This window comes from Ranitomeya variabilis, chromosome 2, assembly GCF_051348905.1.
Source record: "Ranitomeya variabilis isolate aRanVar5 chromosome 2, aRanVar5.hap1, whole genome shotgun sequence".
In the NCBI taxonomy this organism is placed as follows: Eukaryota; Metazoa; Chordata; class Amphibia; order Anura; family Dendrobatidae; genus Ranitomeya; species Ranitomeya variabilis.
In genome coordinates, this window is record NC_135233.1 from 40,384,138 (window position 1) to 40,408,388 (window position 24,251).

General features: G+C 45.3%; 1 protein-coding gene across 1 annotated transcript in view; it reads right to left on the bottom strand.

Annotated features, from left to right (window-relative positions):
• The window catches only part of PPP2R5A (protein phosphatase 2 regulatory subunit B'alpha), a 62,366-nt gene that overhangs the window by 26,701 nt on the left and 11,414 nt on the right, over window positions 1-24,251 (bottom strand). The gene's annotated exons all lie outside the window — the stretch shown is intronic.

Here is a 24,251-nt window from a genome sequence, read left to right on the forward strand (position 1 = left end):
TATCAGTCCTGAGACAACCACCGTTTATAGTAAAAGATCTAATGCACTGCCTGAGCCAAGATAAGCAGCTTTCATACTACAAATAGCAAAAGAACAGATTGACATGGGGGAACACAGCAGAATAAGGCCACAATAAAGGGGTTGTCCAGGTTTGCGATGCAAGTTTTCAGTCATTTCTTGTGAATGCAAACTTCTGAATCCTCTGATGCTGTGTGCTCAGGGGGGGGGAGTGCTGCACAGGATCCTCGGGGGCGTGTCTTTAGGCTGCTCCGCATTATTACTCTGTAAGCCATGCCCACAAGGACCAAGTTATTTTGTTTTTTTCCCCCCTCTATTTCTATTATCCATTTTTTTTTTGTCGGTGTCATTTTATGAGGGCTTCATTTTTTCAAAATGAGATGCATGTGCTAGAGTCACCATTTATGGGAAAGAAATGGGGTGAGGGTAATTCTGTTTTCTTTACTTTTATTTGCAAAATGTTATAATACGGGTCAAATTTTCGGTCGTCCCATAAAGAAAGAATAGAGCGGCAGTGTGTGACCGTTCAGATGTCCCCCTTATGGCAATCATGGGGGGCTCAGAGGTCAGATGCAGAAGTTAGAGACTATCTTACTATTATTGGATAACTATTTGTTGTTACAGGAATACCCTTTTAATGTACCGTATACTTGAGTTTACTGCATGAATTTAATACATACAACTGAAGAATAAAACCACTTCCATTCACCGTTCTAAATGATCAGTTCTACTTCCGACTCCGGAAAGTCAATAACGGAGACCTGTGAGCTGTAGATGATCCGGTCATTAATCCATACGTCCATAGAGCGCACGTCCACCACCGGTCAATACCTGCCGGCTTAATTAAAAGGATTGACAGGTGGCTAAATATACGCCGAATAGCCATAACCCAAAACCACCCACTGGTGAAGTGAAGAACAAGGAGGGCAAAATATCAGGGAGCAAGTGAGCCGTCAGGGATAGAAATAGATGTTTTGAAAGCAGGAAGATTGGGCAAATGTAGGGATCTGAGCAAAGGTGAAAAGGGCTAAATTGTGATGGCCGGACAAGGATTCGGAGCATCTCCAAAAAAGCAGGTCAAATGAGATGTTCCTGATACATGGCAGGTCTTGTAGGGCTTGTGGGGTGTTTCTGATATGTAGTGGAGCAGTGGCAAATACCTATTAAAAATAATTCCAGGATGGGCAACAAGTGGCCATGCAACAGGGTTATGGGTAATGAGTGAAGGCTGGCCTGTCTGATCAAAGCCCAAAGAAGAGCTAGTGCAGCAAAAAAATAAAAAAAATACTGAAAGTTTTCTGCTGACACAGAGCATCACAGCTATGATAGATGGAAGAGACAAAACGCAGAGCATCGCAGCTATGATAGATGGGAGAGACAAAACGCAGAGCATCGCAGCTATGATAGATGGGAGACAAAACGCAGAGCATTGCAGCTATGATCGATGGGAGAGAAAAAGCAGAGCATTGCAGCTATGATAGATGGGAGAGACAAAACGCAGAGCATCGCAGCTATGATAGATGGGAGACAAAACGCAGAGCATTGCAGCTATGATAGATGGGAGACAAAACGCAGAGCATTGCAGCTATGATAGATGGGAGAGACAAAACGCAGAGCATCGCAGCTATGATAGATGGGAGACAAAACGCAGAGCATTGCAGCTATGATAGATGGGAGAGAAAAAGCAGAGCATTGCAGCTATGATAGATGGGAGAAAAAACAGAGCATCGCGGCTATGATAGATGGGAGAGAAAACGCAGAGCATCACAGATATGATATATGGGAGAGAAAATGCAGAGCATCGCAGCTATGATAGATGGGAGACAAAACGCAGAGCATCGCAGCTATGATAGATGGGAGAGACAAAACGCAGAGCATTGCAGCTATGATAGATGGGAGAGACAAAACGCAGAGCATCGCAGCTATGAAAGATGGGAGAGACAAAACGCAGAGCATCACAGATATGATACATGGGAGAGAAAACGCAGAGCATCGCAGCTATGATAAATGGGAGAGAAAACGCAGAGCATCACAGATATGAAAGATGGGAGACAAAACGCAGAGCATCGCAGCTATGATAGATGGGAGAGACAAAACGCAGAGCATCGCAGCTATGAAAGATGGGAGAGACAAAACGCAGAGCATCACAGATATGATAAATGGGAGAGAAAACGCAGAGCATCACAGATATGATAGATGGAAGAGACAAAACGCAGAGCATCGCAACTATGATAAATGGGAGAGAAAACGCAGAGCATCACAGATATGATACATGGGAGAGAAAACGCAGAGCATTGCAGCTATGATACATGGGAGAGAAAACGCAGAGCATCACAGCTATGATAAATGGGAGAGAAAACACAGAGCATTGCAGCTATGATAAATGGGAGAGAAAACGCAGAGCATCACAGCTATGAAAGATGGGAGAGAAAACGCAGAGCATTGCAGCTATGATAGATGGGAGAGACAAAACGCAGAGCATCGCAACTATGATAGATGGGAAAGAAAATACAGAGCATCACGGCTATGATAATTGGATGTTCAATGGCATCACAGTCTGTTTGGGATCATCCACGTATGGAAAAAAGGACTTTGTCTATTTTTTGTTTTTTTATTTTATCGGGTTTTTTTATTAACTATGCAAACATGAGACACGCATGTTTCCATTCAATCCATTGACTTCTATGGGCACAGCAGAACTGTTTTGCGCTGTGTCAGATATTTACATTAGATGGAAGAGACAAAACGCAGAGCATCACAGCTATGATACATGAGAGAGAAAACGCAGAGCATCGCAACTATGATAGATGGTAGAGAAAATGCAGAGCATCGCAGCTATGAAAGATGGGAGAGAAAATGCAGAGCATCGCAGCTATGATAATTGGATGTTCAATGGCATCACAGTCTGTTTGGGATCATCCACGTATGGAAAAAAGGACTTTGTCTATTTTTTGTTTTTTTATTTTATCGGTTTTTTTTTATTAACTATGCAAACATGAGACACGCATGTTTCCATTCAATCCATTGACTTCTATGGGCACAGAACGGTTTTGTGCTGCGTCAGATATTTACATTTGTTTTGTTTTGTGTTTTTTTTTTTTTTTTAAGAACAATATGTGAAAATTCTGTTTGTAATCCAACTGGGCGTTTCTTCAGAATCTGGGGGAGCGTGCTTTCACATCCTCCCTCCCATATCCCGCCAATCACAGCTCGGCAGAGTCTGGGTGGGAGGGGTGAAAGCACACACCCCCAGAGAAGACTCTGAAGAATGAATCATCTGGTTGTGCTACGAGCAGAGATTTCACATACTGTGCTCCAAAGGCAAAAAATGTAATATCTCCGCAATGGAGCGACGCAGCACAAAACGAAAAAAAGCGACAAGATGTGACCGCTGGGACCCACACAGATCAGCAGAATGGGGTAGGAGTGCGCATGCTGACACCAGCAGTTCCCATAAAGAGTGAGCGGAGTGGCGCTCGACCATGTGCCCTGCTGCTCCATTCTAAAGGGGCAATCAGATGGTTCCTGTGAATAGGCGGTCACTTCTCACTGTTCTCCTTGGTCTAAAAAAGACTTCCTAATATTTCTTTTTTTAATTTTAATTTTACAAAGAAAGCTGAAATGGAAAGGAAAACATCAGCAGGACGTGGACTTTAAAAGGGACCAGTAATCACAAATCTGTCTATTTTTTTTATACATTTACATTTGTCTGACAAATATTTTTGATATTGCAGAAAATGTAAAAAAAAAAAAAAAAAAATGTTTATTTTTTTTTACAAAACATACCGTACATACCCTTTAAATCATGCATGTGAACCAAACAAGTTCACAGCAGAGTTGGCTATAAAAAGAACATATATTTGCGTGGTTTGGCCCTTTAAACATTTGCTAGCCTGCGGATACAAGAATCCGGCGATTATTAACACATCTTGTCCCATGGCGGTCGCCATGCCCATCGCCCCCTGTATCTTATGACAGCTTCCCAAGTTAGAATCAATGAATTGCTTTTTCAGCGTGTCACCAAGCGGCGATGTCCCGCAACAGCCCCCCCCCCTCCAATCCTGAAAACACCAAAAATAACCCCCTGAGTCTCCAGAGGTAAGAGATAATAATATCACGTTACACATGTAATACGAGGAGCGCAGGAACTCGAGAACATCCCGGACATTTATTCTTCATCAGTCTCTGACGAGGAAAGAATAATCGTAGACAGAGGGATGAAGGCTCCAAGCTCAGCTCATAAAGAGGCACGCAGCGACGGATAAATACTCGCAGGTCTCCGCCAGGAGGACATGTGGCCGCTTTGGAGGGCTGATGCACTTAGAATGGTATTTTTGTATTTTATATTCCAGTAGAAACTTCAAAAAGATTCTATTTGTGGTTACCATGGAGACGCAGAAGTCTGCATAAGAGCTTTAAATTTAAAATGGAACTTTCATTTTAAAATTTAAAAAAAAAAAAAAAAAAAAAAAAAAAACCTTGGAAACGAGCCACCTGGGAGACAGCAGAGGTGGCCGGTAACTTAGGCAACGAGTGCTAAACAAGAAAATTAACAATTTAATTTTTTCTCGATAGTGGAGATGATTTTATGATTAGAGCAATTTTACCAATTTATAATGAGACAATCCCTCTTAAAGGGGCGGTGCAGCGCCTAACTGATCTGTACTGTGCATGGTCGGTGGGAAAAGTGTCAGACAACCATCGTGCTTGTGTCAATGTGAAAAAACATGCTCCTCCGGAAACTCTGTCTTTTAGTGTCAAGTATAAGACGTTAGAAAATAGTTCAAGTCGTATGCAAGTTACTAGAGAAGAGCTCCGCAAAAAAGAAAAAAAGAAAAGAAAAAAAGTTGCATTAAAAGAATGATGAGAATTCCCTGGTAATGAAGCCCCTGCATTGCCCCCATCACCCTTGTGTCACTCAGGGACCCCCAGGTCGGCACGTACACGTGACCTCCACTGCCCTCTCGGGATCTTTAGTAGAAGGGACGGGATGTGACAGTCCGGAGACCGTTCCCTGCACCTATCAATTACTGTGTATTATCACAACAGCTCGTTATGTACAGTCATAACAGAGGAACAGGCCATTAACTGCAGGCAAGAGAAGGACCATGACCGCAGCGGCGTCACACAAAGACGGGCCCCAAAAGAAGGATCTCCAGACAAACAGCAACATATCCCTGACGAGCCCCAAAACACAGGGAAGACACTCAGAGAGAAAAGACAACTCCAGTGTCTCCAACAACTGGAAATCTGACCCTAGAGATTGGTCAGTGCAGCCACTGGGGCGATCGGCTGATTTCTCAGTCCTGTTCAGATGGATGACCGCCCACATAATATAGAACAGCAGCTCTGACAGGGTTACATTTGCCTTCTATGACACCTTCTGATGGCGCCCCCTGCTGTTCTTTTCATTCCCTCTCAGAATGTCTACCTAAGGTATTCAGTGGATTCTCTTTTTGATGGCTGCCTAGCAGCGGGAATCCCTCCACCGACCTATGTGTGATCAGCAGCGCTGGGCACAACCGAGCAACCCCTTTTAATTCTTGATAAAAAACCCTTTAAGCACCAACCACAAATGTGAGATTTATTATTATGCTTTGCTCTATCATATTCCACAGCACTTTACAGACATTATCATTGCTGTCCCCATTGGGGCTCACAATCTAGATTCCCTATCAGTATGTCTTTGGAGTGTGGGAGGAAACCGGAGAACCTGCAGGAAACCCACACACACACACAAACAGGGGGAGAATGTACTGCACTTATCTTCAGCAAATTGCTAATCTAGGTGACTACACTGTAAATGGTGGAGCCATACTCATGCTGCACCTGCATGACCGCATGAAATAACGCAACCCAGCATGCAACACCGCTGTGTAGATTCACTTATTCAAGGGCAGAGGTAGCTCAGGACGGTAACGAGGTCGCCTTCATTACCCATCTGTAAATTACTGGTAAAAGCAGCCAAACACTGCAACCACCTGCAGTTTTACCATGAAACTATAAGGCTATGTGCACACGTTGCGGATTAGGCTTAGGAATTTCTGGTGCGGATTCTGCCTCTCCTGGCAGAAAACGCACCTGCGGATTTGTCGTGTTTTTTGTGCGGTTCCGCAGCATTTTTTGTGCGTTTTTGCTGCATTTTTCACCCCTGCGGTTTTCTATAATGGAATGGGTACAAAAATGCTGCAGATTCACAAAAAAGAAGTGACATGCTACTGCTTTAAAACCGCATTTCCGCAGCGGATTTTCTGTAAAGTGTGCACAGCATTTTTTTTTTCTTATTGATTTACATTGTACTGTAAGTCAATTGTGGATCTGCAGCATTTCTGCACCGCAAAAAACGCTGCGGATCTGCAGAGAATCCGCAACGTGTGCACATACCCTTTTAAAAAAAAAAAAAAAAAAGTGCACAATATGGCAGTGTAACTGCACCGAGCTCTCCGTATGTAAAGTAACCTGGACACACAGGAAGGAAACTGGTGACGGTGACTGTTATTAACCACCGTGCCATAGTGTGACCCCGTACTATAAATATGTGCCCTGGGGATCGGGTGCAGGAACCAGACACCGGATTAGGTTGATCCATTTCCACATTACAGCAGCACCAAGCTGGTAACGTCTCATCACTGTACAGATGCCGGGAAATATTTTCTCGCACGACCACGGATGCGTTATACCTGGCAGAAGAGAGTCTGCGTTATCTGTGTGCACAGCTGGGAAACATGCTAGTAATTCCTAGTATTCTACATTTATTCTTCTCCAGTCCTGGGGGGTAATCCCCCTCAATGCTCCTTTTACAAGGTTTCAGTGGTGCAGCTTCCCAGAAACTTCAATACAAACTTGGGACTGTGCAGTTTTCAGTTTTGGAACTGATTTTCCAGTGGCTCCCCGTATGGCAACCACGGCACCACCACTCCCCATAGGGTAACCACGGCACCGTCCCTCCCCGTAGGGTAACCACGGCACCGCCCCTCCCCGTAGGGTAACCACGGCACCGCCTCTCCCCGTAGGGTAATCCTGACACCGCCACTCCCTGTAGGGTAATCCTGACACCGCCGCTCTCCGTAGAGTAACCACGGCACCATCCCTCCCCGTAGGGTAACCACGGCACCGCCCCTCCCTGTAGAGTAATGCTGACACCGCCACTCTCCGTAGGGTAACCATGGCACCGCCCCTCCCTGTAGGGTAACCACAGCACCGCCTGTCCCCGTAGGGTAATCCTGACACCGCCACTCCCTGTAGGGTAATCCTGACACCGCCGCTCTCTGTAGAGTAACCACGGCACCGCCCCTCCCCGTAGGGTAATCCTGGCATCACTGCTCCCTGTAGGGTAACCACGGCACCACCGCTCCCCGTAGGGTAACCACGGCACCACCACTCTCCGTAGGGTAACCATTGCACCGCCGCTCCCCATATGGTAACCACGGCACCGCTGCTCCCCGTAGGGTAACCATGGCACCACCACTCTCCGTAGGGTAACCCCGGCACCGCCACTCTCCGCAGGGTAACAACGGCACCGCCACTCTCCGTAGCGTAAGCAAGGCACCGTTGCTCCCCGTAGGGTAACCCCGGCACCGCCGCTCCCCGTAGAGTAACCTCGGCACCACCACTCTCCGTAGGGTAACCATGGCACCGCAACAAGATCTGCAACAAATTGTGACCATTTCTTTGTTGACATGCTGCAACCAATAGATCAGCGCTGCCTCTCCGCTGCTGCCACCAGTATTTGCTGACATGCCGCAGCCAAGTTCTGGAACTCAGAAGTCTCATGCAGACTATGCGGCCTCACCGCCAGACTTGTGGTGGAGTTCGAGAAAATCTTAGTTTATTAATTTTTACAATGGGCAAGCAAAATGAAGGACGGTAAATTAAAACCCCTTTAAACATGGTAGAGGTCACTCCTTTACACTGGAAATATGATTTTAAGTCTAATCGCTGGCTTGGAAGGGGGAGGGGGTCTTGAATTTGGCCATAGGATGAAGTTCAGGGGTCCAGAAGGGCAAAGGAAAAGGTGTACTGTACATCAGACGAGCCTCGCTGTCACTCCGTAGAAAACACAGCTAGTAGGAGACATCACATTCGCGTCCAGTCCGGCCAAAAGGGACTTCTAAATAAGGAGCTTAGGAGGGTGCGTGCCGATGTAATATCAGGTTCAGCTTTTTCCATCCCAAAAGCAAATCTGTTCCCATTAAAGTTCTGGAGTGACCGCAGACAAATCTGTATTACGATGCAAAAAATAAAAAATAAAAAAAATATCGAGACTCACTTTTAGATCTTGTGACAATTCTATAATTTCTGCTCCGCTGGCAAAGAATGTCCGTATGCAGCAGGGAGAACGGAAGCTGTGATCTGAGGATGTCCATGATGGCCCCCGATGGTCCGCAAACGGAGCGTGTGGATATCAGACTTTATTCAAAGATCTTCAATAAGAGGAGTTTGGTTTTTTTTTGGGGGGGGGTTGCAGTAACATTACAGTCAAAACTCATGGATTTTGGACACATTGCAGTTTTTGGATGAAATAGACAGCAAAGAAAAAAAAAAACAACACCTGTGAACATACCCGTCAGGTCACGCTACTTATTGAAGAATTTTCCGACTCCACATAAAGTACATCTGAGTCCAAATATACATCGAAAACGGCTTTTGGATCAGTTTTACATAAAAAAAAGGAGAAAGTGTCGCATTGCTCCACACATACTGCAACTTGTAGGAAGGAATATGGCGCAGAAAAGTCTGTGACCAGACACCAAATTCCATATAACAGAGATACTGTATATCACTGAGGGAAAACAGATCATCGCCTCCCTGAAAAATCACTGAAAAGTGACGGCCACTTGGTGTCTCCCTTCTGCAGGACTTTGCTGTCCACTCCCTGTTCTCATGTGGGACCCTCCAGGACACGGCGGGGGGGACGGGGACCCTCCAGGACACGGCGGGGGGGACGGGGACCCTCCAGGACACGGCGGGGGGGACGGGGACCCTCCAGGACACGGCGGGGGGGACGGGGACCCTCCAGGACACGGCGGGGGGGGGGAAGGGGACCCTCCAGGACACGGCGGGGGGGGGACGGGGACCCTCCAGGACACGGCGGGGGGGGGGACGGGGACCCTCCAGGACACGGCGGGGGGGGACGGGGACCCTCCAGGACACGGCGGGGGGGGGACGGGGACCCTACAGGACACGGCGGGGGGGACGGGGACCCTCCAGGACACGGCAGGGGGGGGGACGGGGACCCTCCAGGACACGGCGGGGGGGGGGGGGGGGACGGGGACCCTCCAGGACACGGCGGGGGGGGGGGGGGGGACGGGGACCCTCCAGGACACGGCGGGGGGGCGGGGGGGGGGGGACCCTCCAGGACACACAGCTTGGAGTGAAGGGCCAGTTGCCCCCAGGAAACACAGCTTGGGGGGCGTCCCACTCCCGGGCAGTGCGTTACCAAGACAAACTATGTATGAGGTGGGTTTTCAGCTCAGAGCAGAAACATCAAACAGGCAATAACTATAGAAATGCATGCTGGGTAAGGAAAGGAAGTACCAGCTCTGAAGAAAGAAAAAAAAAAATAAGACAAAATGCACTCTTACCTTAAATATTCAGGTTTATTAACCTTTTCCGTTTAGCAGCACTGATACAAGTGCACAATGTCCAACCGCTGAGAGCACTACGCCAAACCGCTGAGCGCACTACGCCCGACCGCACTACGCCCGACCACTGTGCGCCCTAACCCCGACTGATGAGAGCACACCGCCCGACCGCTGAGCGCCCCACCCCCGACCGCACTACGCCCGACCACTGTGCGCCCTAACCCCGACTGATGAGAGCACACCGCCCGACCGCTGAGCGCACTACGCCCGACCGCTGAGCGCACTACCCCCGACCGCACTACACCCGACCACTGTGCGCCCTAACCCCGACCGCTGAGAGCACTACCCCCGACCGCACTACGTCCGACCGCTGAGCGCACTACGCCCGACCGCTGAGCGCCCCACCCCCGACCGCACTACGCCCGACCACTGTGCGCCCTAACCCCGACCGATGAGAGCACACCGCCCGACCGATCAGCGCACTACGCCCGACCGCATGCCGCCATACACAACCACCCACAATACAGGTCATTCTTCACTGCAGTGGTAATATCTCAGGCAGACGTAGGAATGAGAGTTTTACCTCCAGACTCCATTAGCAGTGGCTTATTTCCCAGATAATAATAAGTTGAAATCGGTGGTTGATAAACCAATCAGCTCTTTCCTTCCCCTGACATCAGGAGGGAAAAAAAAGTAACCATATTTTTCATTTTACACATTTTTTATTAATCATTTGCAAGAATTCCCCTCCCCCCACCATATTTTATAATCTGTATATAAAAAAAAAAAAAGTTTACCGTACCTATTTTTACTTGTACTTCCAGTTTAAGAAACTGCTGTTAACTGTTCTTGCATTATCATCAGAGGCAGCATTAGCAGGATAGGCAATACCTCTATACACAACTGATAACACGGGATCTAGCAATCACCACAGGCGATGTCACAGATCACCTACTCCCCCCTCCATTCACAACTACCTTTGCACACGCTCATTAAATGCTTCAATTCACAAGAGTTTGTTCATTGTGTCTAATGTACATGTGAAGCTCCTGAAAGAACAAGTAGATTCTTATAAAAAAAATAATAAACATTATTTAACATTATTTTATTTTTTGCAAAGAAGCAACATGTCCTTGCTACATTGTTATTCCCCAAAACCTAATAAAAAGCATTTTCATGTATTTACACTACACACAGATTTTGCAGTGACGAGGGAATAAGAACGGAGCTTGGAGCTTCATGAAGAACTGTATCTGTAGCAGATGCACTGACAGTAAGCAGAGTTCTAGAGGAGTCCTGCTCCAATATGCACACGTATCCCCCTGCACCTGCCGGCCTGGGAACGGCTCCCTCCTCTATGAGGGGAGACATATTAGCTTTCTGTTTATAGCAACTACATCAGGCAACCAAGGAGTAAGCAAAGAGCAGAATGTCCGGCCGCCGCTGATTTGTGGGAAAGCAGTAACCTCTGTGGCTGCGGCCACTCACCAGCAATGCAGGAAAGTAGTCACTGACTGCTAGCACAGAGGAAGAGCTGCGCCATCCCGGAGGGCAGCTTTAGTTTACCAGTGACCAGCGACTATGCTCCAATGTGGTGCCGAGCACATCTGTGTGCAATCATGAGCCAGACGTCATAGACGGAAACATTCCTGCGACTACCAAGCGCAAGCAGGAGCACGCAGGGAACACTACCTGTCCCGCCGCGACAACGCACATAAAGATGAACGCTGGCTGCAGCTGCGACAGGGCATGCGCGGACGTCACATCGCAATGACGTTTCATGGCCGCCGGCCTGTCAGAGGCCGCAAGCTGATGTCTGCAGTCTTTGATAGGCCGGCGGCCCAGGATCAGGACCTTATTAAATAAAGGGGTCCAGGATGGGGACCTTATTAAAGTGGACATAGGGGGTCCATGATGAAGGCATCTAGGATGGGGACATTAAACGTCACGAGGGTGTCATGTCCCCCTGGAGTTAGACGGTCATGTCAGGCAATGTATCGCAGGTCTTCTTTAGAGATGGTGTGTGTGATTTGTGTCCCATATCAAATGAATTTGGTTTCCTTTGGTGCTTAAGAGGTTAACAACCCTTTCTATGCTGGTCAGAAACATGCAGCTGCATCTCAGCAACTTTGAGTCTGGTCATTACTTCTTTCTATAAAAACCGGCCAGACCTTGTCCCTGCCAGTGAAAGATTAGTCTTCCTGTGCTAAAGCCAAGTGGTTGGAGTTGTTGGAGTAGTGTTCTGTGGTTTGCTGTGTACACACGTGTGTTTACCTCTTGGGTCCCTGTTCCCATTTAGTTTATGCCTCCCTGTCCCTATCCTCCTCTATTGTTGATTAAGTGCTTTTGCATGATAGAGGTTTTCGGTTATCCCTGTTTTGTCTTTGTGTCTTGTTTACTTTACATGCCTCATGGGGTGAGTGAGGGGACAGATCAGGGTTTAACAGGAGCATAGTAAGGTCAGAGACTCAGGCCTCTCTACCTTCAAGAGTACCCCCGGGACAGGGATTAGGGTCCCAGTTCCAGGGACAGTTTGAGGCCCACCTTCCTTGCTAAAAACAGACACAACTTGACAATAAAGAAGCCCAGTATCAGGGATCTTTTTAAATAAAGGGGTGGCAATTACTGTATGGGGGTCAGGATGAGGAACATAAATTATTGGTTTATGGTAGCAAATGGGGGACATCATTAATGTAGGGCCAATTGGGGGACATTGCTGTAATTTACTTTACTTTTGAGAATACTGTCTTGTACTATCCCCTTGCATCTTCTCATCCTACTACCTGCACAAGTGACCCTATTCCCCCACACCTCCTTCAGTCCCTTTCCCAGGCTGTCTCTCATCTGGTATCTTTCCCTCCATCACCTCTGCATTACTACACAACACCAGTCATTGTCTCTCACATTAAGTCCTCCCTCTATCTAAAAACTGAATGTCAAAAACAGAACTCCTTGTGTTTCCTCCCTCCACTAACCTACCTATGCCTGATATTACCATTTCTGTGTGGTTCCACCATTACTCTTCAGCAACATGTCCTCTGTCTTGGGGACATATTTGACTCAGATCTTTCCTTCACCCCCTACATTCGATCACTTGCTCATGACCCCTTCACCTCAAAAACATCTCTAGAATTCAACCTTTTCATACCTTTCACAATGCAAAAAATGCTTACTGTTGCTCGGATTCATTCTCGCCTGGACTATTGCAACTCTATTAATTGGTCTCCTAACCAAACCATCCTGAATGCAGCATCCAGGATCATATTCCTGTCCAACCACTACACTGATGCCTCCACCCTGTGCCAGTCATTGCACTGGTTGCCCATCCAAAATAGAGTTCAATATAAAACTTCTCTCTCTCACCCACAAAACTCTCCACAGTTCTGCACCGCCCTACATCTCCTCCCTCGTCTATCTACCATCCTACCCGTGTTCTCCATTCTGCTAATGACCTAAAACCAACATCCTCAATAATCTGAAACTCCCGCCTCCAACACGTCTTACGTGCTGCACCAATTCTCTAGAATGCACTACCCCAGACAATTAGATTACTTCCCAATACCCCCAGTTTTAAGCGTGGCCTAAAAACACATCTTTAGACAGGCCTATCACCTCACCTCACGTATGTAACTATCCCTATTTTATACTTCCAATATTTTCCTCCAAATCAGATTCCTTGTAGCATCTGTTTACACAGCCTCCATGCACTTACTAGCACTCTGTATCTGTACTTGTACTGGCTGGTGACCGATTCACGCAGAATTATTTGAGTACCTAAATTTATTATATTGATGTGCTTAATGTGCAGACCCTCAGCTTTAATTCGAGGGGATTCACATTCTAATTGGAATAAGGGTTTAGGAATTACAGCGTTCTAACCCCTTCACCCCCAAGACAGTTTTCACCTTCCTGACCAGGCCAATTTTTTCAATTCTCACCATTGTCACTTTATGAGGTTAAATCTCTGGAAAGTTTCAATTCTGAGATTGTTTTCTCGTGACATTGTACTTCATGTTAGTGGTCACTTTGAATCAATATGGACTTTATTAACAAAAATGGAAATTTGGCAAAAATTTAGAAAATTTTACAAACTTTTGTTTAATTTTTATGCCCTTAAATCAGAGTCACATCAAATAGTTAATAACTAACATTTCCCATGTTTACTTTGCAGCAGCACAATTTTTGAAACAATTTTACATTTTGTTAGGAAGTTGTAAGGGTTAAAAGTTGACCAGCAATTTCTCATTTTTCCATCAAAATCATTATTTATTTTTAATTCAAGGACCACATCACACTTGAAGTGACTTTGAGGGGTCTATATCACAGAAAATACCCAAAAAGTAACACCAATCTAAAAACTGCACCAATCAAGGTGCTCAAAAACACAGTCAAGAAGTTTATTAACTCTTCAGGTGCTTCACAGGAATTAATGGAATGTAGAAGAAATTCACATTTTACTTTTTTTTTTTTTACAAAAAGTTTTCTTTAGACTTATTTATTGGGGGGATTTTTCACAAGGGTAACAGGAGAAAAATGGACAGTAGAACTTGTTTGCAATTTCTCCTTGGTACGCTTATGCCCCATAAGAGGGGAAAAACTACTGTTTGGACGCACGGCAAAGCTCCGAAGGAAAGAAGTGCCGCTTGACTTTTTGAACGTAAAAATGGCTGGAATCGAGACAGAGCGCCATTTGTCTCTTGGAGCGCAGGTTTTACTAGAATAACAGAGCCCCCAAGTGCTAGAAAAGCAGAATCCCCCCTCATGTGACCACATTTTGGAAATTATACCCTATTGGGAATTTATCTACAGGGGTGGTGACGATTTTGACTCCATGGGTGTTTTCCAAAAACAAGCAGCAGTCAATGTTACTAAGTGAAAATTGCAAATCTGCCATTATAGTGACCAGCACGTTGTAGTGACCAGCACGTTGTAGTGACCAGCACGTTGCAGTGACCAGTACATGCACCCATTTATCCTGTGCTCTACGCTGAGCACTCACATCGGGGGTTTCCATCTAAATCTGTGAGTGACAAACTGTGGTGGAGCACGCCTTTATTACTCCCTAATAAGACAGACACCGCCGGATCACAAGCCAGATACTGTCCACAGTGCCTCCATCTGACTCATTATAGGGAATCTTCTGCCTGGGGTTATGTCAGAGTCAAATATTTCAGTGATTTACACAGAAACCCCGGTGTTAGCGCTCAGCTCAGGCTAAATATGCGACAAGACGTACTGCGATCTTTGGGAGGCAAAATGAACAAAATCAACAGCAGGTGAAGAATAGGTTTTATTTTTTATGCCGTTACTCGTGCACTATAAGTGATTAGGCGACTTTATTCTTCGGGTCGGTGCGATTACCAGATTTATAATCGGGTTTTTATGTTCGGCTGCTGTCACACACTAAAAAATGCTTTTTATTGCAAAAAATAGTTTTTGCATCGCCATATTTTGAGAGCTATCATTTTTCCATATTTCGGCCTACAGAGTCATGTGAGGTCTTTCTTTTTGCACGGCGAGCTGACGTTTTTATTGGTACCATTTGCAGAGACGTGACATTTTTTGAGGCAGAATAAACAAAAACCAGAAATTCAGGAATTGTGGTCTTTTTTTTTTTTTTTTTTTTTTTTAGGGGGGGGGGGTTGTTATATCATTTTGTTTTAGCTTTTACACACACACACACACACACACACACACACACACACTCTATTTCATAGAAAAATAATTTTTGCATCGCTGTACTCAGAGAGCTCTAACTTTTTTATTTTTTGGCTGATAAGCCACTCTGCAGCTCTGTTTTTACGAGACAAGATGACGTTTTCAGAGATACCATATTTAGTTACATTCGTCTTTTTATGGCATTTTATTCTACTTTTGTTCAGCTGTATGATAAAGCATCTTTGTTTTTTTTGCCTAATTTCCTTTTCATTTTTTATGGTTTTCACTGACGGGGTTAACACTAGTGGGACAGTTTGAATGGTGGGATCGGCGATACCAAATTTGTACTTTGTTTTTTTTCATAAAATAGTATTTCTGGGGTACAATATATTTTTTATTTTTTATTATTATTTTACTTAGTGCCATAGTGGGAATTTCACTTTCAGCAGTCTGATCGCAGTTATTTTGCATATGGATACGTCTAAGGTCACCAAAGGGTTAATATGTAGCTGCCTCTTTTACAAAGGACCAAGAGGAATTGGACATTTCTCAAAAGCTCTTTAGCGGCCTGCATTGGCTTTTCCCTCATCAAGGCATCATCAATGAAGCAGGTAAAAGGTCTGTAAATGATTCCAGGTGTGACATTTGTATTTAGAAGCTGTTGCTGTGAACCCACAACATGCAGTCAAAGGAGCTCTCAATGGACAAGAAACAGATCATAATTAATTAGGATTAAAAAAAACAATCCATCAGAGAGACCAGAAATGTTAGAAGGGGCCAAATCAACAGTTTGGTACCTTCTGCAAAAAAAACAGAACAAAACAAATGCGCACCAGTGAGCTTGGAAACTCAACAAGGCCTGGACATCCACAGAAGACAACAGTGGTGGATGATCGCAGAATCCTTTCCATGGTGAAGGAAAACCCCTTCATAACATCCACCCAAGTAAAGAACACTCTCCAGGAAGTCGGTGTCTCAGTATCTAGGTCCACCATAAAGAGAAGACTTCACGAGAGCAAATACAGATGGTTCACCACACGGTGCAAACCATTAATCAGCATTAAACATAGAAAGGACGGATTAGACTTTACAAAAAAATTTAAAAAATCTAAAGTAGACACCCAGGTCTGGAAAATCATTTTTTAGATAGAGGAAACTAAGATGAACCTGTACCAGAATGACGGGAAGAAGAAAATATGGAGAAGGCTTAGAACGGCTCATGAGACAAAGTGCACCACATCCTCTGTAACACACACTGAAGGTGGTGTGATGGCGCGGGCATGCATGGCTTCCAATGCCACCGAGTCACTAGTGTTTATTGATATTTGATTGTCTAAGAAAATGTCAGAGAAACGCTTTCCTGAATTTCCACTTAAACCACATTGGTATTATATTCCTAAAGAACACAAAGACGCAAAGCTACCACCAGGTCGCCCGATAGTATCCGGGATTGGAACAATAACAGAATCCTTATCTAAAAAGTCTGAAACCATTACAGAACATAGTACCTGCTTACACCAAGGATACTGGAGATTTTTTAAGAATTGTGTCCGATATAGGTTGGCATGAGGATTTTAAATTGGCTTTGATTGACGTCGAGAGCTTGTACACACGAATTCCACTTATCGCTGAACAGGAAGTGATAAAAAAAATTTCTTGGGAAAAAAAAAAACTGCCGAAACAGATGACTATATTGAATTCATCATTGAAAGCCTGAGTTTTATATTATTCCATAATTCCTTCTCTTTTAGTAGCAGCTGGTACACCCAGATCATTGGGACAGCGATGGGGTCTACCATACAGCCAGTCCACCCAGATCATTGGGACAGCGATGGGGTCTACCACACAGCCAGTATCTTAGGCTGAGAAAAATGAATAGTAGTGAAGAAGATTTCATAAAACAAGCGAACGAACCAACAGATGACTTATTAAAAAGAGGTTATCCGCCATCATTAAACATAATCCCAATAGGAATTTAATAAAATAAGTAATAAAAAGGAATTGGAAGGAGATAAAGATTTAGCCGTAGTAGCCAAGAACAAACCTTTGATCACTTATAGCAGGGGCTGTAACTCAGATGACTTGTTGGTACATAAAGGATTTCAGGATAATAAAAATAGTCCAAGAGGCTATTTCCGTTGTGGGAATTGCTCCTTCTGTCATCTCCAAATTCTGAGGATAGGTGCGATTACGCATTGTCTGTCTGTAAGGCTATGATCTGTGTTATATTTCTTTTCATTTTTTTGTATTATTGTCACTTTATATGTTTTTGCACTGCTTAGCTTACCACTCCCTTATCCTTGTTAAAAGGAAGAGGTGTAACACCCCGACAAGCGTGGAAGCGCTAAGCAAGCGCGAAACGGCCGTAGTCCGCCAGGCTCCCTCATCTGCAGAGCTCCCCTGCTACCTGCACTCCACTATGGCTTGATGTCTTGTTTTACTATGGAATAAAATTGCACATCAAGAAGGATCTGGGCGAGTGGTGCTTCAATTATTTCAATTTCTTAGGTGTTTATTGAAGACAGAAGAAGCCGGATGAATTGTGTGTACAGGGTGAGACTTTGTGCTCAGATTCTACCAAATGCAGCAGGGATCGATGAATGGACGGCGCTTCACAGTAAGATGGAGTATGACCCAAAACATACTGACAAAGCAAAGAAGTGGAATATTCTGCAACGGCCGAGTCACCACCAGATCTCAGCCCCATCGAGCAGTATTTCACATGCCGAAGACAAAACTGAAGGCAGAAAGACCCACAAACGAGCAACAACTGAAGTCAGCTGCAGTAAAGGCCGGCAAAGCATCACAGAAAGGAGGAAACCAGCGATGATGATGTCCAAGGCCTCCAGACCTCAGAGGGTAGACCATCAATATCAGCCCGGAGAAGCCACGATGCTACGAGCCAGGCTAATTTCCATACACCTCGCTTATAAGACAGCGCAACATGTATGGCCGTGGCTATAACTGGTATTACAGCTCAGTTCCAATTACCTGAATGGGCAGTCCTCTTAATCAGCTAAAGATCTGATGTTCATGGATTTTTCTCTATTCCCAGAAAATACCACTTTACCCATATAATATACAAGTGATTCTCACTAATTTAGAATATCATCAAAAAGTTAATTTATTTCAGTTCTTCAATACAAAAAATGAAACTCATTATATAGTCATTACAAACAGGGTGATGTATTTCAAGTGTTTATTTCCGTTCATGTTGATGATTATGGCTTACAGCCAATGAAAACCCAAAAGTTATTATCTCAGTAAATTAGAATTAACAAAAAACACCTGCAAAGGCTTCCTAAGCGTTTAATAAGTTCCCTAACGTTCACATTTGCGGTCTGCGCCGCAGCGTCGCCGCATGCGTCATGTGCCCCTATATTTAACATGGGGGCACATGGACATGCGTCGCACTTGCGTTTTGCGCCGCATGCGTCACTGCGGCGCACGCGTCCGGGCGCAGAGGACGCAGCAAGTTGCATTTTTGCTGCGTCCAAAATCAATCAAAAAAAGGACGCATGCGGCGCAAAACGCAGCGTTGTGCATGCGTTTTGCTGCGTTGTTTGCATTGCGGCGCCGACGCTGCGGCGCACAACGCAAATGTGAACGTAGCCTAAGTCTGTTTCAGTAGCTCCACAATCATGGGGAAGACTGCTGACCTGACAGATGTCCAGAAGGCAGTCATTGACACACTCCACAAGGAGGGGAAGCCACAAAATGTATTTGCTAAAGAAGCTGGCTGTTCACACAGTGCTGTATCCAAGCATATTAATGGAAAGCTGAGTGGAAGGAAAAAGTGTGGTAGAGAAAGGTGCACAAGCAACCGGGATAACCACAGCCTTGAAAGGATTGTTAAGAAAAGGCCATTCAGAAATGTGGGGGAGATTCACAAGGAGTGGACTGCTGCTGGACTCATTGCTTCAAGAGCCACCACACACAGACGTATCCAGGACATGGGCTACAAGCGTCACATTCCTTGTGTCAGCCACTCATGACCAATAGACAACGCCAGAAGCGTCTTACCTGGGCCAAGGAGGAAAAGAACTGGACTGTTGCTCAGTCGTCCAAGATGTTGTTTTCAGATGAAAGTAAATTTTGCATTTCATTTGGAAATCAAGGTCCCAGAGTCTGGAGCAAGAGTGGAGAGGCCACAATCCAAGCTGCTGGAGGTCTAGTGTGAAGTTTCCACAATCAGTGATGGTTTGGGGAGCCATGTCATCTGCTGGTGCAGGTCCACTGTGTTTTATCAAGACCAAAGTCAGCGCAGCCGTCTACCAGGACATTGTAGAGCACTTCATGCTTCCCTCTGCCGACAAGCTTTTTGGAGCTGGTAATTTCATTCTCCAGCAGGACTTGGCCCCTGTCCACACTGCCAAAAGTACCAATACCTGGTTTACACACAACAGTATCACTGTGCCTGATTGGCAGCAAACTCGCCTGACCTTAATCCCACAGAAAATATATGGAGTATTGTCAGGAGGAAGATGAGACACCAAACCCAACAATGCAGACGAGCTGAAGGCTGCTATCAAAGCAACCTGGGCTTCCATAACCCCTCAGCAGTGCCACAGGCTGATCGCCTCCATGCCACGCCGCATTGATGCAGTAATTGATGCAAAAGGAGCCCCGACCAAGTATTGAGTGCAATTGCTGAACATACATTTTGGTAGGACAACATTTCGGATTTTAAAATCATTTTTCAAGCTGGTGTTCTAAAGTATTCTAATTTACTGAGATAATGACTTTTGGGTTTTCATTGGCTGTAAGCGATAATCATCAACATTAACAGAAATAAACACATGAAATAGATCACTCTGTAATGACTCTATAGAATATGTGAGATTCACTTTTTGTATTGAAGAACAGAAATAAGTTAACTTTTTGATGATATTCTAATTTTGTGAGAAGCACCTGTAGGTCCAGAGAATGTATTTACGATATGCAAGCGGCTGACAAGTGCACGGAATGCTATTTTAACCTATTTAATCCTCCTGTAATTTATTCGTAATGCAGCCTCATTAGCATATCGTAACCCAGAAAACCTACGCATCGTCATCACTTGTGTTTCCCAGCCAGGAGAACGCACCTCCAGGCCGGGCAAGTTCCAGCTGGCTCCCAGTGTACGCAAGGGCATTGAATCATGCATCCATTACCGAGGCTTCTGGCATTTCCTTCATTTGGCCAAAATAACCTCACAATTTACTATAACATATTCCTAATCTCAAGTCCTAATTTATTCGTGACTACATCATCTCTAATGAATTACGGTGTGTGTGTGTGTGTGTGTGTGTGTGTGTGTGTGTGTGTGTGTGTGTGTGTGTGTGTGTGTGTGTGTGTGTGTGTGTGTGTGTGTGTGTGTATGTATATATATAAATAAATATATATATACACCGTATATCTATATACATCTATATAGATAGATCTATATATCTATCTATCTATCTATCTATCTATCTATCTATCTATCTATCTATCTATCTATCTATCTATCTATCTATCTATATATATATATATCTATCCGCCGACGAAGGAGTCTGCACCCCCATGATGACAGTTATTGGGAGGGTGCCGGAGTGAGGGGCCGAACCCGATCCATACACAGCGGGACCATCCTGTAATCGCAGCCATCGGAGCAGCTCACTGTTGTCTGCCCGCAGCATTCCTGTGGTGCCACTGACGATGGGTTGGCGCTGCAGTCCGTAGAGGGGGCCGCTACTGCCATCCTGGTACTGTGACCGTGGCGAGATTGTTAGGGCACAGTCAGACAGCAATATAACACATAGAACGTTCGTATGTATCCACAAAGTGGGTAACAAACCATCATTTTTTTTTCAATCGGCAGGAAAAAATTTATATATATATATATATATATATATATATATATATATATATATATATATATATATATATATATATATATATATATATATATATATATATATATATATATATATATATACACACACACATATCTATATATATAATTGTCTAAGGGTTTTTCCGTCTGTCTGTCTGTCTGTCTGTCTGTCTGTCCTGGAAATCACTCCATATAAGGTATGGTCTACAAACAGGATACCTTATATGGAGTGGTCGGCGGTTTGTAGACCATACCTTATATGGAGTGGTTGGCGGTTTGTAGACCATACCTTATATGGAGTGGTCGACGGTTTGTCGGGCGGCCTCGACCAATCAGAGATGGGCACAGCATGGCGACGATGATGTCATAATGGTTGCCATGGCGACGATGATGTCATAAAGGTTGCCTCGACCAATCAGCGACGGGCACAGTCTGCCGCGAATCACATACTACGGGGACATGCATATTCTAGAATACCCGATGCATTAGAATCGGGCCACAGTCTAGTATATATATATATATATATACATACACTCACCGGCCACTTTATTAGGTACACCATGCTAGTAACGGGTTGGACCCCCTTTTGCCTTCAGAACTGCCTCAATTCTTCGTGGCATAGATTCAACAAGGTGCTGGAAGCATTCCTCAGAGATTTTGGTCCATATTGACATGATGGCATCACACAGTTGCCGCAGATTTGTCGGCTGCACATCCCAAAGATGCTCCATACAAGGCAGGATGGATCCATGCTTTCATGTTGTTTACGCCAAATTCTGACCCTACCATCCGAATGTCGCAGCAGAAATCGAGACTCATCAGACCAAGCAACGTTTTTCCAATCTTCTACCGTCCAATTTCGATGAGCTTGTACAAATTGTAGCCTCAGTTTCCTGTTCTTAGCTGAAAGGAGTGGTACCCGGTGTGGTCTTCTGCTGCTGTAGCCCATCTGCCTCAAAGTTCGACGCACTGTGCGTTCAGAGATGCTCTTAGGCCTACCTTGGTTGTAACGGGTGGCGATTTGAGTCACTGTTGCCTTTCTATCAGCTCGAACCAGTCTGCCCATTCTCCTCTGACCTCTGGCATCAACAAGGCATTTCCGCCCACAGAACTGCCGCTCACTGGATTTTTTTTCTTTTTCGGACCATTCTCTGTAAACCCTAGAGATGGTTGTGCGTGAAAATCCCAGTAGATCAGCAGTTTCTGAAATACTCAGACCAGCCCTTCTGGCACCAACAACCATGCCACGTTCAAAGGCACTCAAATCACCTTTCTTCCCCATACTGATGCTCGGTTTGAACTGCAGGAGATTGTCTTGACCATGTCTACATGCCTAAATGCACTGAGTTGCCGCCATGTGATTGGCTGATTAGAAATTAAGTGTTAACAAGAAGTTGGACAGGTGTACCTAATAAAGTGGCCGGCGAGTGTATATGTGTATGTGTATGTATATATATATATATATATATATATATATATATATATATATATATATATATATATATATATATATATATATATATATATATATATATATATATATATATATATATATATATATATATATAGTATTTTTTGGACTGTAAGACGCATTTTTTTTCCTCCAAAATGTGGGGGAAAGTGAGGGTGTATCTTATAGTCCGGATGCATCGGCTCTAGCTGTTGTGGGGAGGTGGGGGAACGGCATCAATGGAGCAGTGGGTCACAGAGGCAGGAGCCGGCTGCTGCAGCTAAAGAGAAATTAATATTCACTGCATTCCACGCCCTTGGACATGGAGGGCAATGAATATTCTTTTCTCTTTAGCATCCCTATCTCGGTATGATTGGCCCCCCCATCATGGCCCCATCAGAAAAAAAAAAAAAACACCTTACACTTACCTTCCTTGCACTCCCTCGCAGCATCTTGTTCCGATGCAAGCAGCTGCTTTAGGCTTGTAAGCAGCACATGGCAGGGACATCACACGCTGCTTGCAAGCCGAAGGGCAGCTGCTGAAATACTCAGTGCTCTGCACGCCAGGACTGGGTTTTTTTATGTTTTCTGATGGGGACCATTTCTACCAGGATAGGGATGAGATGGGGACCATTCCTACCAGGACAGGGATGAGGTGGGGACCATTCCTACCAGGACAGGGATGAGGTGGGGACCATTCCTACCAGGACAGGGATGAGATGGGGACCATTCCTACCAGGACAGGGATGAGATGGGGACCATTCCTACCAGGACAGGGATGAGATGGGGACCATTCCTACCAGGACAGGGATGAGATGGGGACCATTCCTACCAGGACAGGGATGAGATGGGGACCATTCCTACCAGGACAGGGATGAGATGGGGACCATTCCTACCAGGACAGGGATGAGATGGGGACCATTCCTACCAGGACAGGGATGAGGTGGGGACCATTCCTACCAGGACAGGGATGAGATGGGGACCATTCCTACCAGGACAGGGATGAGATGGGGACCATTCCTACCAGGACAGGGATGAGATGGGGACCATTCCTACCAGGACAGGGATGAGATGAGGACCATTCCTACCAGGACAGGGATGAGATGGGGACCATTCCTACCAGGACAGGGATGAGATGGGGACCATTCCTACCAGGACAGGGATGAGGTGGGGACCATTCCTACCAGGACAGGGATGAGATGGGGACCATTCCTACCAGGACAGGGATGAGATGGGGACCATTCCTACCAGGACAGGGATGAGATGGGGACCATTCCTACCAGGACAGGGATGAGATGAGGACCATTCCTACCAGGACAGGGATGAGATGGGGACCATTCCTACCAGGACAGGGATGAGATGGGGACCATTCCTACCAGGAAAGGGATGAGATGGGGACCATTCCTACCAGGAAAGGGATAAGATGGGGACCATTCCTACCAGGACAGGGATGAGATGGGGACCATTCCTACTAGGACAGGGATGAGATGGGGACCATTCCTACCAGGAAAGGGATGAGATGGGGACCATTCCTACCAGGAAAGGGATAAGATGGGGACCATTCCTACTAGGACAGGGATGAGATGGGGACCATTCCTACTAGGACAGGGATGAGATGGGGACCATTCCTACCAGGAAAGGGATGAGATGGGGACCATTCCTACCAGGAAAGGGATGAGATGGG